Source organism: Leptidea sinapis, chromosome 12 (genome assembly GCF_905404315.1).
Source record: "Leptidea sinapis chromosome 12, ilLepSina1.1, whole genome shotgun sequence".
NCBI classification, from domain to species: domain Eukaryota; kingdom Metazoa; phylum Arthropoda; class Insecta; order Lepidoptera; family Pieridae; genus Leptidea; species Leptidea sinapis.
The window spans coordinates 2588607-2609211 of NC_066276.1; the positions used below are offsets into that span (position 1 = coordinate 2588607).

A 20605-nucleotide genomic window follows, 5' to 3' on the forward strand; every position below is an offset into this window, starting at 1 on the left:
ACGGGGTACGCATCAAAGGAAAAACAAATTAGTTGCTTTCATTTAATTCCGAGCATTTTCCTATTTATTTACCTTTTAAACCTTCCCTGTACTTCCACAAATAATTCAAGACCCAAATTAGCCAAATCGGTCCAGCCGTTCTCGAGTTTTAACGAACAGCAATTCATTTTTATATATATATATAGATAAGCCTGTATAGCCGATTGGTTGGCGATCGTACCTACTAAGCTAGAGGTTCCCGGGTTCGAATCCCGGTAGGTGCAAGCATTTATATGATGAATATGGATGTTTGTTTCCGAGTCATGGATGTTTAAATGTATTTATGTATGTTTATATAAATATATGTATGTTTAAGTAAGTATATTGTATTAAATATATCATTGTCTTGTAACCCATAACACAGGCTATATATGCTTAACTTAGGGCAAGATAATTTGTGTAAAAAGTGTGTCAATAATATTTATTTATAAGCTTCGCCATGAACTGCGGCAGGGAGCGGTAACACCAATAAGTATAATATCGATACAAACTTAATCGAACACATAAAAAAACAAGAGTTCACAGCTTAGATAATTTATACGTCTAGATAGTCTCTCGCTGCTAGACAACCGATGAAAACAGGCCAGGTTTATTGCTTTTGTGTGCGTGACAAGCTACGTCTTACACTAGCGATCGGTTATCGGTTTTGGTCTGCGTGATAGATATATGATAAAACATGGATATTTTCTAGGTGTTAATTTCTGTATGTAATGATGTGCTTCGACCTATATAGATACTTGACCAGTGGGAAGCTGCTTTTCACAGGATGCCGGCTAGATTATGGGTACCACAAAGTCGACTATTTTTGCCGTGAAGCAGTAATGTGTAAGCATTTCTGTGTTTCAGTCTGAAGGGCGCCGTAGTTAGTGAAAAAACTGGGCAAATTAGACTTAAAATCTTATGTCTCAAGGTGACGAGCGCAATTATAGTGTCGCTCAGAATTTTTGGGCTTTCCAGGAATCCTGAGTGGCACTGCATTGTAATGTGTAGGGCGTATCAATTACCATCAGCTGAACGTCCTGCTCATCTCGTCCCTTATTTTCATAAAAAAAAACATAAGATGTTAAGTCTCATTTGCCCAGTAATTTCTTACTTAATTGCTCACACATTACTGCTTCACGGCATAAATAGGCGCCCGCCGTTGTGGTACCCATAATCTAGCCGGCATCATGTGCAAAGGAGCCTTCCACTGGTAACCAACCAATAATATTACCATTTTATTGTCACAGATATGGTTTATTTATGAGCTGTGTCCAAGTCAAGAAATAACCGACACTCAAGTAAACATTTATCCACTGAAATGCACAATTATACATAAATTATATTATTATTGTTGTTTAAGTATTAGGTCCAGTGCAAACCCGGCGGTTGAATAACCCATAAAAAACAAACCTTCCATATATTTTTATGATAATCATCGGAGGATGATGTTGTTATAATTTACTGGCATGTAATTCTTAGGATTTCCAGTATCGGGTTTCACAAACTCAATCTATTCACATAAGTAAATAAAATTGGAATGTCTGTTTGTAATATTGAAATAACCGTTTTTATATGAATATATATACGGTACATACACCAAAATAACGTTTATTACAATTTTTGTCTATCTGTCTGTCTGTTTGTTCCGGCTAATCTCTGAAATGGCTAGACCGATTTCGACGGGACTTTTACTGGCAGGTAGAAAAATAATGTTGCAATGTCTATGAAGCGGTCTTACTATAAAAATAATTTATATGGCAAAACAGCGTTTGCCGGGTCAGCGAGTTCGAAATAAATTTCAAACTTTAAGTTCATGTTTTAAATGTAAATTACACTAGTAATGACCCGCGGCTTCACTCGCTTAGATACCGATCTAGTGGTAGTGGAAAGTCTACTAAGTCGGACTATAGATTTATTTTTCTTAACATAAAACTTTAATTTCAATTAGTTTTTATTTTATTATTGCATTATTTTCTTTAGATTGACATTTTTAAATTCTTTATATCTTTTGAATGGAATGTCCGATTTTAATAAATTTAAAAGAATTTTAGAGGTATTGAAAGCGTCTTTAATGAAATATCATTTAATGGGGTTAATTCATAAGGGTTAATCTTAATAAAGAGGTAAGAATAATATGTTTTAACAACTTTAAAAAAGTAAAAAGGTAGTTATAGTGGCATAACTACAGAAGTTGTACATATGGCATCGCGGACTTTTTTGTAGATATTGATACGTTCTATAATACTGTAGAACATTTTTTTGTTCTAACATCAATAGTTTAGTGTAAGTATTATATTAATTTCAATGCAAAATAACACGAAGCGTATATAAGTAACAAGATTTGAAAGATGCCATTGAGTCTCAAGATGTCACGCACACAAGCATCGAATAGTTGCCGTAATACCTATAAAAGTACTTTAATCTAAGTAGCTAGGTATATCTTATTCATGTATAAATAACATGTGTTTAACACTACTTAATTAATATTCATATTAAAACAAGCGAGATACCGACAAAATAAATTATTAATAATTAAAAAAGGAAAATGTATAAATCTGCTTATTATAACGCGCGAAAAAGTCACTTCCGAACGTGCCCTTAGTATGTCTATAAGAAAATTATAAATTTACATATTATTATTGAAAATACTTCCTGTTTATAGCGACATTACATATTAACAACTTTATCAGCATAAAAGAGGCTCACATCTGAAGTCTTAACACATAGGCGGAAAGTTGAAACTGTTGGCAGAAAAAACGAATTGGATTTCGACGAATCGTTTCAGGCTTGGGCACATTCAGAAAATCGTAATAAAAAAATTTTTTTTGGACAGGACACACTATAAGTATATCTTAATATCTATACATATAAATAAAATTGGAGTGTCTGTTTCTAATATTGAAGTAACCGTTTTTTACTACATGTATATGAATATATATACGGTACATACACCAAAATATTTTTTTTTACAATTTTTGTCTGTCTGTCTCTCTGTCTGTTTGTTTCGGCTAATCTCTGAAATGGCTGGACTGATTTTGACGGGACTTTAATTGGCAAGTTGCTGATGCAATAAGGAGTAACTTAGGCTACATTTATTTTATAAAATTCTTTTAAGTTAAGAAAATAAAGTAATGTTGCAATGTCCAAGAAACGGTTTAACTCTAAATATAATTTATATGGCAAAACAACGTTTGCCGGGTCAGCTAGTAATATATAAATCCAGTGTCATGTGATTTTTGTGTCCAGTGAACTCCTAAACTAATGAACGGACTTTAATGGGGATTACTTCATGGAGTGCAGTTTAGTTTTCAGCATAATTACTTTTATTTTCAATATTTGTTTTGTATGTGCATAATATTTTCTATGAGAGAATTTGTTGACGCACGGTTTGAAAGTTCTACTGTGAAACAATTTCATTCTAACAAGGAGCATATTTGACGAAATAATTCTTGATGTAATGAAATATTATTGACAAATTAATAAAAAAACAGTATTTTATTTATTATGTACAGAACAACGCCTGTCGGGTTAGCTAGTATAAAATACACTGACCTGTATTTAAATACCACTGGACAGGCTGTTTCATATATTTGACAGCAAAATTTTTATAACTATTTGAAGCGCCATTCGCGAGCGTCCAGAGAACTAATTTTGAAGTATAATACAAATGGCTGCGAAGGAACGTAAAATACTGCAGTTTGAATTAGTTTCGTTCGTTTTCCGTGTTATTTATCTTCAAGAATCAATGTAATAATGTACACATTTTTTTTGTAAATATTTTCCCACCATCTGTCGGTGTTCGCTGCGGTTTTCATCACTAGTTTTAGTACCGCAGACTCTCGCTACATGGCCAACAGCGCCAAAATGTCGAATATCAAACAGCTACAATGGCACTTTGACAGCCGCCAGTCCAGTGGTATATAGCAGAGGTCAGTGATAAAATATATGAATTCTAAGTATCAAAACTATCAACTGAGCCCTATGTTTTTATGTGACATAATTCCATAACTACTCTTCTATCCTGTAACTATCGGTTCTCCACAAGTCTATCCTCATCGCCTAACAAGATAATAAGATTCTAAGCTTAGTTCGGAATAGACATACCCGGGTATATTACACCGCTGTTCACACTTGCTCAACAAGCTCTAAGTGAACCACTTAACATAATTGTGGATTATTATAGGTTTCAAATTGATAGCCTCCACTTACATACTTGTTTTGCAACGGTTCTGAATTGCAAATTGTATTTCATTACTTCAATACTTACATTACAATATTATTATATGTTTATTGCAGCATTTAGCATTTAATTTATAATACATTATTGTCAATAAGTTGATTCCGGTAGTATTAACTGTAGATATATCTTATAGCTTGATAACAATTTAAGCTAGGCCATGACTATCAAGTCATTGTTAATAAAAGGAAAAATATGAGAGATCTGAAAAAGGGCTCAAGCTGAGCCCTTTCTCTCATATATCTCCCAAGGGGTGACCATTATTGAGATTCACCAGTGAGAGGCTCCTTTGCACAGGATGCCGGCTAGATTATGGGTACCACAACGGCGCCTATTTCTGGCGTGAATCAGTAAAGTCTAAACATTACTGTGTTTCGATCTGAAGGGGTAGTTAAATTATTGGACAAATGAGACTTAACATCTTATGTCTCAAGGTGACGAGCGCAATTGTAGTGCCGCTCAGAATTATCGAGGTTTTTCAAGAATCCTGAGCGGCGTATCAATTACCATCAGCTGAACGTCCTGCTCGTCTCGTCCCTTTTTGTCATAAAAAACAAAGATATTATTTCGACGGGTAATCCCAATATATATTTTATTAATTTGAAGATAATATTTAGATTCGATTGCATGAATCATGGTCGCGACGGAACTGCGGAGGCGGCGAGGAGCTCTTAACACATTGATGCTTGACACGAATAGTACATCAATCTGTCCACGTGGCGTCTAATTTAGTTTCAGTCTTCGATTCCCTAATACATGACACACACTACACAGAAAGAAACCACGGGATTCCATGCTTGCGCTAGTCTAAAACCATCCTCCCTATTAAAATTCTTAGGATGTTTTTTTAATTTCGATAGCTTCTCTAACGAGCCGTGGGATGTATTGGCGTTCAGCAGAAATCTCCCGTGGGTTATGCAACTCGATCCAGTGGTTGGTTGGTGGTGGAATTTCTCGAACTATTGAGCTAATTTTACAGGCTTTAAATGCAGAACAGATAAAAAAACTGCTCTACAAAATTCACAAAGAAAAAGGAAGGCAAACTAACAATAATTGCTGTTGCTATACTTAAGCATCTTCAATATTCACCCGACCTGGCCCCCAGTGATTTCTATGTATTTCCAATGTTAAAAGATTAGGTATTTAATTGAGCAGAGATTTGAAGATGACAAAGCCGTAGTTATTACTGTAATGCAATTTTTAGATAAAAGATTTTCCCTAAAGACATTTTAAGTTTTGGAAAGCGATAAATATGCTTCTACAATATGATCCCAGAAAATGTAAAAAAAACTGTGTTATGAAATTTAAAAGAATTGTTAAAAAACGTTTGTGTGGGAAAGGTTATTATAGCATAAACGATTTTCTTAATGACGCCACGGACTGGGAATAAAGCGAACGATTTCACATTGTAATCCATATTTTATATAAAAAAAAAGCCCGCTGAGTTTCTTGCGTCCATTTTTCTCAGGTCTGAGGCAGTCTCTTTTGAATGGGTTCAATAAGTGATTTTAAAACCTATTTTGAATAAAAATATTTGAATTTGAATTTGATATTCCAAGTGTATCATACTAAAAGGCGACTATATCAAAAATAAAATTAGATTAAATAAAAATGACAGGCAACATGATATCAACGAATTGTTATTGGACGTAAGTGTGAACTGATAAATCTATTATACAGTGTTACAATAAAGCCTCATATAAATATGGTTACTATTACATTAAATTACTATAAAGCTAGGTATTCAAAATAATTTCATCTTTTTATGCTGCGGCCACATTTTTGCGATAAGGTCAAGGTTTGCGTTGTCGCGACAGGTCTAGGTACGCAACTCGTGATATAATTTATACATTAAAGTTATTTTTATTTTTCCATTCCAAATATAACTTCTTAAGTTGCTACGTAAATAAACACACGACTTTTTTATATTTGTATGCCAGTTAATAATTAACTAAAATACTCAATAGCTGTGTGTCCACCTCGAAATGTCATTGATCGATCGATAGATTGAGCTGACATTAATTAACATCGTTGCATTCGAATACGAGTGTATTTCCGCACCACACAAGATTGATTTGGGTCCTGTTTGCGAATTAAGCTACAAATAAAATTTGAAAACAAAATTTTATGAACGATGCGGGACTCGAACCCACGACCTCTCGCGTTCCGTGCGAGTGCTCTCCCAACTGAGCTAACCGTTCAATTGACGTATCGTCATAAAATCTTGTATGCATTGTTTAACTCTCAGGTTTTGGCTTCATCTACAGGATCTACTTTACAGTTGGTAACATGCTCAACCCCAATATTTGCATATTAGGAAATTGACTTGAGATGTCGCTCTTGCTAATCTAAACAATTTGTAATGTTTTTAAGATTTTTTTGTTTAATTAGGTTATTACTTTAAAAACATACGCAGGTCTCAACAAGGCCAATAAGCGGACGTCGCAGTTCTGTCGAGCCCTGCGCGTGCCTCGTTGAGACATGCATGACACCTGCGTATGTGTGCGTAGGTTATATCTAACGTTTGTACGTAGTTTCCATACTGGTTTAGGTCTACGGTGATAGTCAGGCCAGTATACTGAACAAAACTCAACGGCTAAGCCGCTTATACTTAGTAACATCTGCACAAATGTTTCAAGATACCATTCTTGAGAAGGTTGTAAGGCCCCTTAACAACACCATGCTTATTAACCAAGAATGGTTCTTCCAGCAAGACTCGCGCGGCGCCGGTTCATAAAGCTCGGTCTACGCAGTCTTGGTTGGAGACGAACGTTTCAGACTTCATCAGAGCTGAAGACTGGCCGTCGTCTAGTCTCTAGTCCGATCTTAATCCGCTGTATTATCAGTTATGGTCAGTTTTAGAGAGCTTACTCTAAACGCCATGATAATTTAGAATACCTAAAACAATCCATACGATTGGCAGTGAATTTTCCAATGGAAAGAGTGCGTGCTTCTATTGATAACTGGCCTCAACGTTTAAAGGACTGTATTGCAGCCAATGGAGACCACTTCGAATAAGCTTTATATTTGAAATTGTTTTATATTTATGTATTAAAGTTACACACTGTAAAAGTAATAAATGTTATTTGCAATAGATTTTTTATTTCTTTGTTTCAGTATTTATGGCAAGACTAGGTATATGTTTCGGAGGCAGGTGAGTGTGTGTGTGTGTTTGTTAACACCGAAGCCAAGGATAATATGTTCTCGTATCTTTGACTGTTTAAGCGGCGACATTTAGCTGATAGTATAATGAGGGCCTTATGCAGCCTGCTTCCTACCGGCCGCGGCAGAATGCGCCTTTTGTTTGATCGAGCTGATACATTATATATAGTATGGCCTTATAATAATAATATTCTTTTAATTCAGGCCAATTACGCCCCATAGTTAACATTAATTCCTTATTCTTATTAAAAAAAAACTAGAAAACCATCGCTATGTATAGGATAGGGGTGTGGTGTCCAAAGTATAAAAATTCATAATATTGATTACATGTATAAGTCCAATTTATTTTTTGTTGCTCTCCATGTGAACAGATGTCCATCGTTTATATATAGAGCTCCTGATATGATCAGACATAGCCGTGAGGATTTTATTATTTGAGCTGCGCAATCGACGCCAGAATGTCGCGATTCTTGTTCTTATTACAGCGAAGAAGTCAGGGACCCCACCCTCAACGAACATGCCTGATGCGCTGCAGCATCTCGGAAGATTCAAAAGGGCCCTGTATGTATCATTATATTTTCTACAAATAAGTATCTATCATAGATATATATACATATATCTGGAGCATGCATATTAAATAGATTATAGACAATTAGGCAGTGCCTACCTCTTTACGAACCAAAATGAATATAGTGTTAAAGTTAATTTAGTTTAATTATGTTCCGTTATTTTATAACCAAAATTCTTTTGAACACCTACTTATAATTTTTTCCTTGCGATAGATACTAAATACCTACAGTAAGCAATATCCAGATTGCATATTCCAAAGCTCAACTACGATTAGTTACATCTACAGTGGCTCCCTTTCTAGAAAACCAATGCACGCCACTGATTCGATGGATTTGAGTCGGCAACGCTCATATGATTCCTCTGGTGTTACAACAGAGTATGGGGCACGGCATCACATACCAACTGGCGACATCTGGTGATATTCCATAAAAAAAAATTGCGTGTGTACAAAGTACACATGTCAGAAACGTGCATTGTGCATGAACCTCTGAACTGCATATGAAGTCCTGGTACATGTTGCTAGGATGACACATGATTTCAACCGCTATGAAAGACATTACTAACACCGCTACCATATTTATGTTCTCCTGGTGTCTATGCAGTCGTGCGTATGACATAAGAATATATTAAGGTATACCTACTCGCCTCATTCATAAAAATAAAATAGTATGCATATTTCTGTCTCATTCTTTGCCGGCTTCATCCTACACATTTTTGTATTTGTGTCTTTTACCTGTCGTTTTTTCCGTTGCATCCGGTTTGAAATCACAACGATTCTAAAGAAGTTTCACTTCAAAAACAAGGAAATCACTGTAATAGTATGGCAGCAAGATGACGCCTAAGTTATCCCTAGATCAATCATGAACGCGTAACAGATATACCGTAGGACCGGCAGCGTGGGAAAACGTTACAGTAATAAGTAAGTTGTAAAGATGTTAGTTTACGGAACTGCTGTGAGTTCCGACTGCCAACCTATCACAAATATAAATACAGTAATATCTCTTTATTTGTGCGGTAACAGAAACCGTGAATATGGAATGGTAATTTATATGGAATTATACCTAGAGGTTGTTCCTAGATGAAAAAATATGTATAAAAAATTTATTCGATTGAAGTTTTTCACCATATTATTAATTATTACTAACTAGCTGACCCGTAAACTTTTGTATGTACGTCAAATAGTATTGTTTGCGTTCAGAAATTTAATTTGTTACAAACCTTAAGATGTATGATAACTTAAGATAGATAGTTAACAACTTTAGTTAATCTACCAACTATAGTTAGCTAAAATTATGTTTATTTTTTACCTACTGAGAAAGTTAGATGTATATAAAAATTCTAATTAGTTTAGATTTCTGAACGATGGGGACACATCAAAGGAAAAACAAAAAACATTTTCATATTTATTTACCTTTTAAACCTTCCCTGGACTTCCACTAATAATTCAAGACCAAAATTAGCCAAATCGGTCCAGCCGTTCTCGAGTTTTAGCAAGACTAACGAACAGCAATTCATTTTTATATATTTAGATATACTAATAACTAGTCAATACGATGAAAAAAATTTTTTTTTATATACTTATGTGTGTTTTATTATGACATCTAGGAACTTATCCTCTAAGTATAATTCCGTATAAAAGGTAATAATTTATTAGCAGGCTTAGGAAATATTTAATGAATTTCGTAATATTTTCTCGCTTGTCAGTTTTTAAAAGCTCCTTCAATTGGTTGGTATAAGGTGTGTGTTAATTTTTTATTAATCCGTTTGACGACGCGTTTAGAAATTTAATTTAATTGAAATTTAATTATACTTAGAGGATAACTGGATTTGATACCTATTGGAATCGCCTTTATTCATATGAATGTACCTACCGATGCAACGATGCACCGATTACATCCCCGAATAAAGAAATCTTTAGCCGCGAATCTAAGGTTATGTAATAAATGAAGGAAGCGCAAATAAAGAGGTTTTACTATATTACCGGATGTATTGTTTTAGTTTAAATAATATTATGACCTACATACAGAAATTCAGAACAGAACAGCAGAACATAGCAACCACTAAGCTAAGAGGTCGAATGTTTATGCATAATAAGTAAGAATTAATTAAAATGCATATTCTATACTGCATTATTCAATTTAAACAATATATAAGTGAATTATAATAATAGATGCAAAACTAAATTATAATTTCAGTACATATATTTGATTAAATTTATAAATTTTTATGAACAAAAAAAAACTATATTAACAACAGAAAAAAATAAGATTAAAAAAAAGTGTGCGATGGCCGGGAATCGAACCCGGATCAACTGCTTGGAAGGCAACTATGCTGACCATTACACCACCATCGCATCTGATGAGAGAATTGAAATACTAATTTAGTCGCGTCATTTGCTACGAATCTGCAAAATAAAGTCAATGACCCGTTTATGCTTATCAAGTTGTTTTATAGCCATTGTGATTATAATAAGTAGAATATTGAAACAAGCTAAAGAATATTACATAAAGATACAATGTCTTTAAAGGTAATATTTCATTATGTAGGTTTTTTTTTGTGAATCCAATACTGTTTTTTTTATGGAATAGGAGGAATAGCGAGTTAAGTGATCACCGCCAATTTATTTGATTTTAATTTCACCACCGCCCACAATCTCTTGCAACACCAGAGGAATCACAGGAGCGTTGTCAGCCTTTAAGGAACGTGTACGCACTTTTTTTGAAGGTACCCATGTCGTATCGTCCCAGAAACACAGCACAAGGAAGTTCATTCACAGCTTTGTAGTACGTGGATGATAGCTCCTTGAAAACCGCACTGTGGAGGACCGCCACACATCCAGACGGTGGGGATGAGCATCCAGGTCCGGCGTTATATGGAGTATTGCTGTCATCTCTGGTCTGGCGCACCCCAGGATCAGCTCGATCCATTTGACCGCGTGCAACGCAGAGCAGCTCGAATTGTCGGGGACCCAGTACTCTGTGAACGGCTGGATCACTTGGCGTTGCGTAGAGACGTCGCTTTATTGTGTGTCTTCTACCGCATTTATCACGGGAAGTGTTCCGAAGAGCTGTTCAACCTGATTCCTGCCGCCGAATTTCACCTTCGCACGACACGCCACAAGTTACGATATTATCCCCACCATCTGGATGTGTCCTCCACAGTGCGGTTTTCAAGGAGCTTTCTTCCTCGTACCACGAAGCTGTGGAATGAGCTTCCTTGTGCGGTGTTTCCGGGACGATATGACATGGGTACCTTCAAGAAAAGCGCGTACACCTTCCTTAAAGGCTGGCAACGCTCTTGTGATTCCTCTGGTGTTGCAGGAGAGTGTGGGCGGCGGTGATCACTTAACACCAGGTGACCCGTACGCTCGTTTGTCCTCCTATTCAATAAAAAAAAATATGATTTATAGGATAATATTTTTTGATACATTTGCTCAAAAAGTAGCCTTTACTATAGGTGTTTAGCGTCTGAAAATTTATTATTTTTTCCCTTCTATGTATAAATAAAAAGCTTTCTGTACAAAATATTTGTATGAAATGACTATTTTACAGCTTAAATACATAAAATTATTTTTAATATACAGGAACACTGTAAATAAATAAATAACGCAATTAAAATTACTGTCATTCAATTGGCTAAATACATAGAAAAAGTTGTACTGCCATGTCATATACAAAAAGAAACTTCAAAGTGTACAAAGTACTCATTATAATTTTGATCGAAACTAAAACATAATAATTATATTAATAACTAGTGCTTTATATTACTACTGATTGTGAACACATGATATGATGATCAGATAAATTACTTAGAATATAATACATTTTAAGACCAAATATATTTTTTAAGTTTTGTTGGATAATAATTATGTTAATTAAATTAAAACTATTACATATTGAAACGTGAATTAAGGCCTTCGTAATAGGTCACTTTTTATTACATCTCCATTCATAAATATATGTGTGGTTATATATTTACCTAATCAAAAACTAAAAGCAAATTTATAGATTTTTATTGGAAATCATGGCCAATCTATTGTTTGTTTTGTCGCCAATCGAAACCGCACTCAGTTTACTATGGAGCAGTTCCCACGGATTTGAACTCCGACCTTTGCCTCGTACACTTGTTAGCCATATTCGGTTCCTTTGGCTTATTGCTTATAACAAAGGATTTAATAAAGCAGAACTGTTACAATTTGATTCTAGGTAGTGGCAGACTTTCACTCATCTATTAGAACATTCACTATAATCAGCTTGTGCTTTATGTACTATTATTTCGGCCAGTACTCTTTTTTTTGTTCAATTGTTTCTGCTCACATATGGTAAGGTCTATCTGCTTCTGTTTGATTTCACAAATACTTCCTTAACATGAGTTAAGTAAATATTTATATCAGTACGAATCCATTTTAAGATAATAAAAGTTTGATTTATCAATTTTTTATGTTTTTAAAGTGATAACTCTCACTTCTGGGATTATATAAATTAAATTTGTAACCAAAATGATGCGAGACTCAAACCCGCGAGCTCTCGCGTTCCGTCCGAGCGCTCTTCCAGCCAGTCGTTCAAGTCACGTATCGTTCGTAAATCTTGGTATGTCTTGTTCAACTCTTAGGTTGTGATTCCATTTAGCGGATCTACTTTACAGGTATACTATTCATTTACATTACCTACTCAACCCCAATAATCGCATATTAGAAAATTGACTTGAGATATCGGACTTTCAGATCTAAATAATTATTAATTAAATCTAAGTACAATTTTGGTTATAAACCAATGGAATTATTTCAATCTTCATACGATTTTTTTATTATTTCGAAGTTAACGACTAATAAATAATAAATATATTGTCAGCAATGTATTGTAAAAGACAATATTGCAATAATTCACAAATAATATAGAATTCTGGCCATTTGCGTCAGTGTTTACTAGATTCTTGAGTAGCAATAGATATTCGATATTCAATACAATTTTCATAGTTAAGCAACCTAGACCGAACTTGTCTATCCTCAAGCTAAATCTAGAATAATTATTATTTATGGTAGTAGCAACTTGTTTTATTAAATATTTCATCATTTTATCTGGTTTTATTAAACGTGACAAATCAGTAACAGTTTTCAGTTTTAAAATCATTTTTAATTTTTTTTTGTAATTACAAAATAAAAAATATTAACATCTGCTTTTGTTATCTGTGCAATATAATATATTTTGTTTAATTTCGTGTTATACTTTTTGTCCGTGATAGATACTTAAGCTACTAAACCAATTTCAATCAAATTTTGTATACTACGTGCTATTTCGATTAGTTACCCTCAATACTTTTTAATTTCTATATGAATATTTTTTAGGAGATAAATTTTTGACAGTTCTGTTGTGATATTTCATTACAAGAACAGGGAAAACTAAATAACTATATGTTGTAATGATTGAAGTTCTACACTCGTAAATATATTTTAAATTTGGGTATGAAATTTTATAAACCCATAGGTGCATGGTTATATATTAAGGTGAAGGGAAGCGCACCAGTCACCAGCTAGTTCCTTATAAATTACGTTTTGTGCTTCGAATATATTATTATAAGAGGAAAAATGTGTCTAAATAAAACACAACTGTTAAATTTTTATTGCAAAACAATTTTTAAACTAAATAAAAATAAAGTATATTTGGAGTGTTAAAGCATTTCAAAAGTAGTTTTGGAAAATCAAAACACTTTTGTTTTTAATTTTTTAGATCGATATTCAATAGATAGGTCACATATAAGTTAATAAGTTTTTATCATAATTGAGATATTTTGCATTTAAAATAGCCATGTTCTCGATAGGAGCAACGTTACACAGTTTTTTCACATCAGGGAAACAAAATCTTCCAGCTTACGTGATAGTAGGTTTACCATCAATCAAGGAGAATTTCGGAAAAAAGGATTTGAGCTTTTCGATACAATACTTGCTCACGGGTTATTAAATTATTGTTATTTTTACATTGTAGAAACTTAATATTTCTCGGAAACGATGTATGAGGTTTAAAAATTAAACGTTAGCATAATAGTCCGGTCAATCTAGACTATAGTTTCTCAACCTTATTTTGCTCACCGCTCACTTTGAGGATATGTTTTTTTCTAGAGTATTTTCGTGTATATTTTTGCCTTTTTAGACTATATTTTTTAATCTACCCACGCCCCATCTGCGCCATCTCAATGCCCCTTAATTTTCTCTGGGTCTTCTACTGCCCCCCCTAAAGTCTCAAACGCCCACAAGGGGGCGTTATCGCCCACGTTGAGAACCTATGATCTAGGCCAAGAAGTGAGAGTGAATCGTTATATCTCAAAAACGATTGCTTGTAGGACAAAATGTATTGATACATTTTTTATAAATAATTTTATAATCTATAACTTTTGTCGTGGGTACTTTTATGGTAAAACTTACCGTTTTGCTGAAAATCGCGAAATAGAAAATTTATTCACCTTTGACCTCGAGTAAAATTTTTTCCATGCTCGGGAATGATGGGGGACGTATTGGGAAGACTTGTATTTATAATTATTATGTTTAAAACAATTTTTAACTGATATTCAGCGTGTTCTGATTTTATGCGCCTTCCAATGTCTAGATTGACCGGACTATAATATAACAGGTTTGTTTTTGAAGGTTTTGTCATAATACAACCTGAATAGTTCATCTATCTGTTTGTAAATGGAAATCTATATAATAAAAATTCCTTTTTAATAAAAATTTTACAAAATATATATATTTTCTCTGTCCTTTTCTTTTATGATATTACATCACCTAAAGCTAGTTTTAAAATCGTTATTATTATTGTATTTTAATAGTTATTCATTTATGCTAAGCATGCTGTGTACACACCCTCGTGGAGTTGCAGCCTATCTTGTATTTAGCTGATAGTTTTTTTGTTAATTATGTATTTGTTGTAATTTCTGTAGTGTGTACGTATTAGATAAACAAATAAATAAATACCACTCAGAGACGTTATTCTACAGGTCGTCCCAAAGTTATTCCGATTCCCAGACGAGGCAAGTAATTTTTAGGAAATCTTTGAATGCAGAATTACTTACTTTTAAAAATAACATAAAGTCTTCTTTCAGTAAAATACCCTATCTACGATATTTAAGGTACTTTCCTTGTATGTCCGATAATTTTGGGACGCCCTGTATAGTTTCATAAAATACTGCGTCGTTTTATTGGTATTATTTGAATTGTGCCAGTAAGATTGAAATGTTTAGTAGGTTGTAGGTGTCTGTCAACGGAAGTAAGATTCAATTCAATTCAAACTTTTAATTACCATACAGTAGTGAAACTATAATAATTGTATGTGTGTCACGCGAGATATCACAGTACCGTTCATCTCCCACGCTAATAGCTTCATGATGCGGGTACGTTGGGACTGCGATGTGGAGTGCCAATCACTCTGGTTCCCAAGTTCATTATCATGATGTTGCTAAGTGCTCGTACGGACACCTGTCTTGGAAGAGGTGCTTGACGCCTGGATGTCATGTCTATTATGGAGTAGGGCAACGAGCTGGCACCAACTGAGATTGCTTGTTCATCAGATATGATAATTGATCGTATTTGTTTCCAAATCATGGATGTCTATATGTATTTATCTATGTTTAAGTAAGTATATTGCATTAAATACATCATTGTCTTGTAACCGATAACACAGGCTATATATGCTTAACTTGGGGCAAGATAATTTGTGTAAAAAGTGTGTCAATATTATTATTATATTATTATTATTATCAAGATGTTGCTAAGTGCTCGTACGGACACCTGTCTTGGAAGAGGTGCTTGACGCCTGGATGTCATGTCTTTTATGGAGTAGGGCAACGAGCTGGCATCAACTGAGATTGCTTGTTCATCAGATATGATAATTGATTGTATGTCACGTGATTAAGCTATATATGCCAGTATATATACGAGAATCTTCGGTACGTTCTAAAACATGTTAGCCAATTTAAAAAGAATAGCGATGTACATAATGTCAATACTCGAAACAAACATAAACTCGCAATTCCATCTACTAGGCTCTTGCTAAATCTTTTAAAGTGGATTGTGTTATATTTTATAATAAACTCCCAAATGATATAAAAATATTACCAATTAAAAAATTTAAATGTATCATAAAAATATATTAACATCTAAGGCCTATTATAGTGTGAAAGATTATTTGAATGATAAAAATAGTTGGAATTAATGTATCTAAATTTATTGTGAACTAGCTGACCCGACAGACGTTGTTCTGTATAGGTATAATAAATAAAATAATGTTTTTATATGAATTTTTCAATAATATATCATAACATCAAAAATTACTTCGTAAAATATGCACCCTGCTGTCGTAATGAAATGGTTTCACAGCAGAACTGTCAAACCGTGCGTCAATAAATTCATAGAAATTATGTATGGACACATCAAAGGAAAAACAAATTTGTTATTTTTATTTAATTTAGCAGCATTTTCCTATTCATTCACCTTTTAAACCTTCTCTGGACTTCCACAAATAATTCAAGACCAAAATTAGCCAAATCGGTCCAGCCGTTCTCGAGTTTTAGCGAGACTAACGAACAGCAATTCATTTTGATATATATAGATAGAATTTAGATAGATATTGTTATACTTTTGAATTTGAATGTTACTGTAACTTTTGTATTTCATTCTGACTTGCACTAAATAACTTATAAAGTATTACAGTGAATAAAGATTTTTGAACGTGAATTTGAATTATAGGATATAAAATGGTACTTATAAACGTCATTTTACCATTTACCACCACTTCGGAAAAGTTTAGCTTTTCAAAAATTAGGACTTGCTATGCTTACTAAAGCTACTTATTTTAATATATTAACGGTGTCACTTGCTTCAATATTATAAATAAAGATATCACTTTACATTATACTATAGTAAAATTTACCGACTCACTATTATTGTTGTGAAAGTTATAGGGTTGTGGGCGTGCATAGTATAAATTTACTCTCATAACTTTTCGCAATCACGCCATAACATATATATTGACACACTTTTTACACAAATTATCTTGCCCCAAGTTAATATATAGCCTGTGTTATGGGTTACAAGACAATGATTTATTTAATACAATATACTTACTTAAACATACATAAATTCATATAAACATACATAAATACATTTAAACATCCATGACTCGGAAACAAACATCCATATTCATCATATAAATGCTTGTACCTACCGGGACTCGAACCCGGGACCTCTAGCTGAGTAGGCGGAGCATAAGAAGTGGAAACTTTTCAAAATATCGATCGGCAGCGCGTCATCACTGTGGTGCGGGGTGATCACCTGCTATGAAGTCTCATGCACGTCCGTTGTTGGCTGAATGCTGATATTAAACAGCCTAACGAAACTCTGTACAAAAAGCGATTCACTCGATTGTATGAAACGTGCATTCATTGATAGACTGACAGATGACGGCTATAATCTTGTAAAGAACGGAGATAGCCGAAGTCCACTACGTTTTAAGCAACTGTTCGCTTTCAAACCGGCTTAGATTAAGGATTCGAAGACCCAACCTTAATCTATATAAGCAGGACTATACTTCTACACCAATCTCCATTCTGTATTTACTACCTACTATTTTAAAACTTATAATCAAATCACTGCACATTTCAAACTAAACTAAATTTCAAATGTTTTCAAAAAAATTTCAAAAATTTCATTTCTTAATACGTATCTAGTATTTACATCCTCTTTGATATCAAATATAATATTTATTTTTGTGCTTTTTTCAAGTTTGACATTGAAAGGGCGTTCCGATACGGCACCGGACTAGCAAAACATCAAGACCTTGAAATATCATTCAACAAACTACAATAAATTACAATTGACACGGATGACGTAAGCTTGACAAATGAACAACTGTCACAAGACAATGCCTCACCCGCTGGCTGGCCAGGAAGCTTACAGCCTGACGTCTGACAAACTGTCACTTTGACAGCTAATATACAAATGGTCTTGAACTACTGCATTGTGTTGTTATTGATGAATATTTAGATGATGTCATAATTATTATTTTAGTTTAGTTGCTTTGAAGACTGGAGGATAGAACCAATGGTTACCCTAAGTTAAGGCGACGATTTGTCATTACTTATATAACATTTTTAATTAATTTAATGACGAAATATTATTTAACCAAAAGGACTGATAATTGTTTCAAAAAGATGATTAGTAGGTTACAATGAAGACTCGCTGAACGACGCCGCCACAAGCAGTAGTACCACTTAGAGATATTAACTTTTAAAATATATTGTTACTTTTTTAATTTAAGTCATAATAAGAGAATCACGTATCGAGTTTCCTGAGGATTTTTAGCGTCAGAGACATCTTCATAATTGGAAGTCATATATAATACTAGCTGACCCAGCAAACATTGTATTGCCGATATTAAAATCGCGATACAAAAGTAACTGTTCATCGTAGATGGGTGAAAATTTGAAGTTGTATGTATTTTTAATGCTGACTCATAATCAAACAAATTTAAAAAAAAATTCAAAAAAATTAAAAATTGTTAGATACTACTTATATATAAAATTCTCGTGTCACGGTGTGCGGGACCGAACTCATCCGAAACGGCTTGAACGATTCTCATGAAATTTTGAGTGCATATTGGGTAGGTCTGAGAATCGGACATCTATTTTTCATCCTCCTAAATGTTTAGGGTGGTCCCACGATTTTTTTTTTAATTTTTTGGCATATTTTTTAATTTGTTTGATTTTGAGTCAGATTTTTCACCCATCTACGATCAACAGTTACTTTTGTATTGCGATTTTTAATATCGGCAATACAACGTTTGGTGGGTCAGCTAGATAATATATATTATTACACTTTTGACTTTGAACACGATTCAAATATTGGATGCGGCACCTTATGAACTAATAAGTTTTGTATATGGCCTTTGAGTTTCTTGTAACTTCTTCTCGCATGCTCCACTTTTTCCAAACATATGGTACATTCAGTGTTAAATTACTGAATGTACTATTTGTTAGAAATATTTATAGTGACTATTCAAAAGCGCTTATTTTAACCCTAATTTAATAAATATTATTTGACTTTGACTTTGAATATAATAACCTAACTATAATATAATCAGAAATAACAATAAAACAGTACTGACCATCTAGCAATGTCTGTAGTATACCTACTTTGTTTGTATATCGTTTGGATTAGAATTCATGCCATATTTTACCAGAGATTAATGTCTACAAATTTTCTATAAACACTAAATTTTCTACAAAAATTTTAACTTTAAATAAATATTTTTTACCTGGTCTTTGATATATAACTGAGGCGGACAAAACCGCGGAGTCCGATCATATAAGCCGGAACAATTGGATGGTAATTACAAGCCATCGACGAATAACGCGCGGGTGACTCACCGACCTTGTCCGCGTAACCATCGTGTACGATTTATCGTGTCGTGTCGGGGTCACACACCAATTTATTGTACGATACACTGTCATACTCGCCGCGGTCACATTTCAATGGTTATTGTTATTTATAGATTTCGTGATAAAAAGCGCGATATTTTTCCTTAAGTCCTGGTATCGCTACAATATCTGCATGACAATGTGTGTGGGCTGTAAATACCTGTAAAATCCTCTTTCCCTCGAGTAAAATTAATTATAATAATATTAATTGTAGATAGTGAAATTACTCGGCAAACGAGACTTAGCATCTTATGTCTGAACGTGATGATCGCAATTGTAGTGCCGCTCAGAATTTTTAGCAAGAATCCTGAGCGGCACTGCATTGTAATGGGCAAGGCGTATCAATTACCATCAGTTGAACATCCTGCTCTTCTCGTCCTTTATTGTCATAAAAAATTAAATCTTTCTACGATCACACTATACAGTATCTCTCTTACGGCCGTTGTCCGATAGAGATAAATTATTACCTTCTACTGTCAGTAATTAGCTGTCAATAATCTGAAGCTGTCCCAATATACCCGATAAGTCATTCTTATCGCCTTACGGCCGTTCCCAATATTCAGTCTATCTCTTACTTGAGATAAAAATCGTAACTATCGTTGACTTTTCTGTCCCAATAAACTTATCGACGGTAACTCACCTTATCCGTTCACGCTGGCTGTCAATGGGACGACGTATAGCTTACCAGCGATAGAAGTTTGTATGGAAATTACAATTCACGCGTCGGCGATTCACTGTCAATCTATGTAAGTTATAAATAGCTACGTTGTAAAATTTCTTAAATTATATTTATCGAAATACAGAAAGAGGTGTTTATATGAATAAACTGAGTCTATTCTCTTATATCTTTTATAAAATATGTTATAATTTGTTGGTTACGATTGTGAATTTGTTGTCAGTTAAAAGAAAATATAAGATGTCCAAAAATATATGATTGTAAAGAAAATTTTAATTAAATTGAAAGTACCAAGAAAAATAAACGTGTATTTCCGAGTGGAAAAAGAAAAAAAAATAAAACTCAATTCTTTCTCGTTTACAATAAAAATAATACAAATTTAATGTTATTTGTTGGCATAAGTAAGCGCGTGCTTCCCTTTGCGGGTCCACCTTCATCAGGACTGAAACTCCTCACATTTTTTCAACTTTCTATTC

At 33.8% G+C, this 20605-nt stretch overlaps 1 protein-coding gene and 1 non-coding gene across 3 annotated transcripts in view; both read right to left on the reverse strand.

Annotated features, from left to right (window-relative positions):
* The window catches only part of LOC126967039 (GAS2-like protein pickled eggs), a 225894-nt gene that overhangs the window by 35499 nt on the left and 169790 nt on the right, over window positions 1–20605 (reverse strand). The gene's annotated exons all lie outside the window — the stretch shown is intronic.
* Trnag-ucc (transfer RNA glycine (anticodon UCC)) lies at window positions 10272–10343 on the reverse strand. Its single transcript has one exon. It is a non-coding gene; the product is annotated as a tRNA-Gly (tRNA).